General features: G+C 39.9%; 1 protein-coding gene across 4 annotated transcripts in view; it reads right to left on the bottom strand.

Annotated features, from left to right (window-relative positions):
* Positions 1-7,137, bottom strand: part of RNF144B (ring finger protein 144B) — a 132,134-nt gene that overhangs the window by 23,409 nt on the left and 101,588 nt on the right. The window lies entirely within an intron of this gene.

Raw genomic sequence — 7,137 nt, 5'->3', positions numbered from 1 at the left:
TGTGTGTGTGTGTGTGTGTGTGTGTGTGTGTGTGTGTGTGTGTGTGTGTGTGTGTACACATACATACATACTATGTACATATATTAACAACCTAGGCTGAATTAGACTAACTCATGACCTAGAGCTGAAAAGCTCTATCCTCCATTATTAGTCCCTCTAAGACACTCACTTAGAGAGGTTTCTTTAAACTAGTATACATCAGTACATTTTTGTTGAAGCCAATAATGTTATACTAATTTATAGCAGCTGAAGATGTGGCATTCTGCTCTTTGATACTGAGCCCATCATCTGCATTTGAATAGTGTACATCACTCTAAACCAGGGGTGGGCAAAATCCAGCCCACAGGCCTGATTGGGCCCACGGTGGACTCCATTTTCCAGCCCTCCCCTCTACCCCCATATTGCTCTAGCAGATCTGCATGGAGACCCCAGGAGCAGTAGGGCCATGACAGCAGGGAGCCAGTATCTCCATGGAGACCAGCCTGAGATGCTGGTAGGGCATGTGACTGGGCAAGGAGCTGCTCCAGGGCTGGGGCCAGGATCTTTAGGCAATGCCAGTGCAGGTTGGAGCCATGGCAGAGCCACGATCCATTGCCCCAGGGGTGTGCAGGCAGCAGATTGCAGCTCTGTCCTGCCTAGCTTCGGACATTGTCACTGCTGCAAGATCCTGCCCTGGCCCTGAAGCAGCTCCCCACCCAGCCACACACCCTGCCAGTGCACCCTGGGCCAGTCTCCATGGAGACCTCGGCCCCACAATGTCACAGCCCCACCAGTCCCAGGATCTCCATGGAGACCTGCCAGAGCAATGCAAGTGGGAGCTGCTGGCTGGATGCACCATTTTACCCAACCCTGCTCTAAAAACTGTCTGCAATAATTTTTGAAGGTTTCCATTAGGCCACCTAAGCATCTTCTCTTTTCTACTGAGAAGTCCAGCTCCCTTACTTTTTTCTCATATGTCAGGATTCTTTTGAGGGACTGAGCAACTGCAGCTTCTACTGATATACATTCATAATTTCTGAGGGGGTAGAAGCTCTTAGCACAGCACATGAAACTCTGTGGCATCATGCCCCTCAGATTCCAGAGGTGGGGCCCAATCAATGCCTCACTGAGGGAATATCAAACTGGTATCAAAACACCTTCATGGCATCAGCCTAAAAAAGAATTCAAAACAGTAGGGAAAAAATCCTGTTCTCCTACTTGTGGATGGCTTTTGCCAGGGTGAATGGAAAAGGAAATAAAAGCAAAGAATAGATTCATTTTCATGTAATAACTGTCGTTATTTTATTAAAAGATAGAAATCAATCAGTCTGGAATATAAAATTACATTTTAAAGGCAGCTATTTGGACCACTTATTTGACTTAAATCCTTGTTATATACAAACAATAATATCACTAATATCAAAATGTAAGTGTTCTAGCAGTGCTTAAAAGATTTGTAACCAAGGAAATGAAAGGATTTGATAGCAGACTGAAACATTGGCAGGTCTTTGCAGTTTTAGTTGAGTCATCCATAGGCTTATGCTTTGAAATGTTTATTTTCTTTCTACTTCAATAATCGATTAAATACAAATTAGCATACATTGTCTTTTAAAAGGATAAATCATTTTTTATTTTCTCTCTCTCTAGGGTACAAGGAACTGCTAAATTTTTATCAGTTTAAAGAAAACATTCTTAGAAATATAGCAAGAACTAACCCAAATTAGGAAAGATGACAGAAAATGTCAGCAACAAATTATGTGAATCAGTGAGCATTATAAATAACCACAAGAAGTATGCAATGCTGGTATTATCCATATTCTGGACTTGAAATCTAAACAGAGTTTGGAGAACAGTTAGGCCATCTGCTTTTCTTTAGCTGTTCAGGCAGATAGCTATTTAAAAATGTGTGATATCATGAATGTACTAAATAGTAATTCTCAAGTCTGACTTCTGTTCTTCTAGTACTGATGGGTTTTTTTTATTATTTTGACAAAAAGCTTCTTGAGATTACAGTTTTATTTATCCTGAGGTTTTCAGAAGTATTCACCATTGGCTTCACTTTACAACTATGCAAAAAAGGTCAATACCAAGAACTTTCATTTCTTTTGTTTAAATAGAAGTCCCTTACTGGCAGCATCTGCCTCACTATTCAGCACCTATGGACTTACATCTCCAGAGATAGGAACCCAATACCTAGGAGTTTTAGACTACATAGTCACACTACCAACAGCACTATGAGACAGAAATAAATCTTGCTACTAGTTTTAAAACCAGTCACCCCTGGTTCACAAGAACCTTAGGGAACTAGACTGTTATTCATAGCTCTGCTTAAAGTTAATGAATGTATTGTGGAGTGCACAATGGTTCAAAGTTCATTGTAGACTTTATTTCTTCCACATATATATGCTCGTTGCAAAACAAGACAAAACAACCCAAAAACAAAAACAAAAACAAAATTCCCAAAACACCCTAACCCTGAGAAACAATGTATGTTTCTTAACAAATATTATATTTATAAGGGCAAGCCTATAGAAAAAGGTGAAATATAGGACATTTTTTTATACTGTAAATTTAGAGACTAATTGCAATATACACCTGATCTTTGAGATTTCAGTGGGATTTGGATTAGGTCCTACATTATGATACAGGCAGAGAAGTACATTGAAGTAGCTCAGCTGTAGGCTAAGGAGCCAGAAGACTCTGCATTCTACTTGTAGCAGTGTCATTGACTCACTCTGATCTAGGGGCAAATCAGGTAACCACAGTTCCATCTTTAAAAAGAGAGACACTAGATAGTCCTCTCAGGAGTGGTTGTAGGGTGCATGTAAAATTTCTGAATAAATGTGTTCTACAGGTACATAATATTACCAATTCTTTCCTGCCTATTGATGTGTGGAAATCATCTTGCATAAGAAATTCACTCTCTACTTAACAATCAAAAACATAATCCATCTGGGTTATGCAAACAGGGATAGATTCCGAGCTGTGACTAAAATACATTTGGAAGGAGGAAGGTAGCATACGTGACTTTACGCTGGTTTTGTCACTTCCTGTACCCAGGGCTGACTATTGCCAGCCCTTGTCCCTCTACCTCTTGACCAATGAACCTTCGCAGTAATTTAGGATTGCAGAAGCACTCCTGTGACATCCCCTTCTCCGGGAAATGCTGTGGAAAGTAGGAAGCATAATGTTAATTTCTTCATGCCACAAAAATTATTGGGTGGACAAATGAATCAAGTTTCCTGGTTCCTTTGTACAACTGGAACTCAACAAGGACAAAGCAAGGCTAAGGACCTGTCCTACAAACATCCCAGTGTTCCAGCTGCCTTAAGAAATACCCAAATTGATTCCTTTAAAAAAAATACCATCATGCCTGGTGTACATGTGACCGTAGGAGATGCCAATGGTCTGAGTTAGAACATGCAGTGATTATTACTTATTCAACCCATTGCATTTCATAGGAAAGAAGTGGCACTTCCCTGCTTTGGAAAGTTTTTCTGAAAGCAAGGGTGACAAGGTTGAAAAGAAATATCGATGTTCATCTCCTCCCATTCTGGCATTTTTCTGAGGAACACTTAGCTGATATTTTACATTTCCTACTGCCTGGCAATCCCATTCATATCCCAATAATCCACAACCATATATATCTATGCACACCCAAAGCTTCTACATCAGGAATCAAAACAACAAGCTTGATTAAAAAGTAGCAAGGGAGGAATAACAAGTATTCATCTAAAAGGAAAATGCTAAAGTTTATTCTAGATTAAGAAATCAGACATGGAGGCTGGTTCAGAAATGCCAAAGGATATATTTCAGAGAGATTTTTTTTAATTATGTTAATGTTCCTATACAAATGTACATGGATAACAGAAACTAAATGCACTTTTGTGAAAAGCTTTACAAATATATACTTGACATTTAGCTTCAGATTTTTCTATATATATTAGGAACTTGTGCACCTATGCACTTCTCTTACAACAGTAAGACTTTTTGTCTTAAAAAACAAAAAGATTGTATGAAATGCTGATAAACTTCTTGAGACACTGTGCCTTAGAAGTAGATAGTGAGGACCATTTAAGTTTATTCAACAAATGGGTTGTTGATATCATCTTTGGAGTTCAATACTGTGGGTCACCGAGAGAAGAAAACAAAGAAAAAAGATAAAAAGCAGAAAGAATAAGGTTCATTGCCAGATTGTTCTTTATACTAGAAGCAGCACTCAGCAGCACACCAGAAACAGTTTCCTCATTTATTTCACTGGTCAACAGATTGGAAAGAGTGAAGCCAAGGCTCTACATACTATCTTCATCATCTGCCCAAGCTAGGAGGTGTACCACATAGATATGGCCTGTGCTTAAACTCTCAGTCTTACTCCCTTCCCCTCCTGCTCAGGAGCAGCCATGTGAATCGGCATGGTGCGGCACGGAGCCCTGGTGTCTGATCCCAGTAGGCGGGGGTAGTGCAAGGTCCAATTCGGACTGCGGACTGGCCCTGCACAACTCATAGCCTGCAGGACCTGAAGATCGAGCACCGCTTCTTCAGAAGATGGATGCTAGCACTGTTAACTCTAGCCCAGTGTAAACAGCATAGATCAGCTATAATTTTAGGGATGGCAGCAGAACAAAAAAATGGTAAAACTGTGCTAGCAAGAGTAGAATCAGGCCTGGTTTATTTTTAAAAATCCCCAGTGAAAAGGATACAACCTAGTCACACACACATAGGTGCTCTGCAATCATCTAGTTCTATAAGCCTTAGACAATATGGCAAATTGGAAATAGTGAACAAAACAGAAATAGAGTACCACAGAACTACAGACTGTGGCCTACAATGACCAGATGTGCAGTGACTGGTACTGGTATAAGAGTCAGCATTATGTAATCAGCTAACATTCTCCCTTGTTTTCAGCTGCTAAATTAAAATTTAAAAAAAATAAACTACAGTAAATACATCCTTAATTTGACTTTGGAGACTGCTATCATTGCCAGAGAGGTTTGTGGCGGAAGCTCTTAAGTTTTCTCCACAACCTGCTTGAATACCTGGACATTAACTTTTTGTACCAAGAAAAAGGTCTTTTTCTTGGTACAAATATAAACCCTGCCCAGGGCTTTAGAATACATAGGCCAGTGATTCTCAACCAAAGTGCCCTGATACCTAGACTGCCTTAAGATCTTTTCCAGGGTGCCAGGTAATGTTATGTGTACAAGTATGATTGACAAGATAAACCCAGAGATTTCAAATAGAAATCCATAGCATTTAAAATAGTCTGACCTGGTGTGGTCTTTCTGAGCTTCTGGCAGTAGAAAAAGTGTTCTATTATTATTCTGTAATAAAAAAATTGAGTCCAAACAAAAGACAGGTATTTTCCAAGGGGTGCCTTGAGTTTAAGAAGGTGGAAAACCATTGACATAAGCCTTGTCTACACTGGGAATTTTCTTCAGCTAATTAGTGTAAATACAACGGTGGAGTTTACCACCATTTGAAAGCAGGGTAAGCTGCCCCAGTGCAAACTATTTCAGCATGTAAATACATGAGGTATGCAGCGGTGAATTTATACCAGTAAGGGCTTGAGGCAGACAAGGTCATCAAGTATAGAACAATGTTGCACTGGCAAGAAGGACTGGATGACATAGCAGGTTCTTTCCAACTCTTAACTACCAGGAACAAATCCAGCTGTTTTCAAGGTGACTGGGTCTCAAAGGACAAATAACTTGTTTGTCATCAAACACAATTGTCTATTAATACTTTAAAAGAAGCTACATAACAGGCAACTGTGGTTTTAATACAATGGACCAAGATTTGAACTAGACCTAAAGCTGGTTAAAATTTTTTCAGTGGAATATTTTTCTTTTGAAAATGCCATTTTGTCAAAACCAAAACTTTTCCCAGGAGAATCTCAGTTTTGTTTAGAATAAAATGTATGTTCATAAAGTTGAAAGGAGCAGTTCCATTTTTCATGTCAGAATGACTTTTTGTTTCAGGAGTTTTTTTAAGGTCAAAATAGCAAAACTATAGAATCTATAAAAGAAGGCTATAAGGGACCTCCAGAAATCATCTAGTCCAACCCCCTGCTCTGAATGTAATCTTTCAGTTTTTTTAAAGAAAACATTCTAATCAGCATAAAATATTTAATTGATTTTTTTAGAGAATTTCATTTTTTAATTTTGATCCAAGACAAAACGCAAGCATGTTTTGAAGTCTTGAAATTTTTCAGACAAAAGTTTCAATTTCCCTACAGCTCTGACTTAGGGCAGAGATATCTTAGAACAAATTTAAATTTTAAAAACTTTAAATGTTTATGTACTTGTTAAAAACAAATGACAATACCATGATGAAAACTGGTTACTGATACTCAAGTGACTGGTACTTTGAAAGAAACAAAACCACCATTACCACAGTGCTAGAGTAATGCTAAAGAGAACAGAAAAGGTGCAGACAGAAGTGAGGCACTGGGTGGACTGGAGCCCCTCATCTTGAGGGGTGGGGCTTCAATCCACCCACCCCCTCCTCTTGCACGGTTTGACAAACCCTAGAACAGACCTCCCTCCCCTGCCTTCTCCCCTTCCCATCCTGAGACAGCACCAGGGAAGGAGTTGGGTTGCTTCAGCCCAGCCACCAGAACAAAAAGAAGTTAATGAAGGTTCTGTGCTTTGGAGCACCTTCATTTGAACCCTCATATAACAAGGGTTCATTTGGCACAGAACTGGAGCGCTCAGCAGTTGTGCTCTTCTATTTATGCATGCCTATAGAGCACTTTCAAGGGACTAATAATGCGACAAATGTAATTTCTGTCTGCACTGTAACTCTTTCAAAAGAACATTAAAATTGTAAGTTTTCCACTCAAGACTTCAGCAACATAATTAAATAACTACTGGGCTCAGTCTTCAAATGTTATTACATATGAACTGAAAATATTGGTGGCTTCCTTGTTGTGGCGAAGTGGGGCTGTCTGCCTAGCCACAGTGCTAGTTGCCCCACTTGCCTTTGGTCATGCCCCCCACCTGACTTACCTGCCATGCCTTGGGTGGCAGATGTACCCTCTTTTGAGCCTCTCCTGCAACCCTTACCAGGGTAGCACCCAGCCAATTACCCTTCCAGGTCTAAGCATACTCAGGCCCCTACCTGGACAACACACACACACACACACATACAGATGCACAG

Source organism: Gavialis gangeticus, unplaced genomic scaffold (genome assembly GCF_001723915.1).
Source record: "Gavialis gangeticus isolate Ggan-Ray unplaced genomic scaffold, GavGan_comp1, whole genome shotgun sequence".
Lineage (NCBI taxonomy): Eukaryota > Metazoa > Chordata > Crocodylia > Gavialidae > Gavialis > Gavialis gangeticus.
The sequence above is the reverse complement of the archived record's forward strand: the minus strand, read 5'-3'. Positions and strand labels throughout refer to the sequence as shown.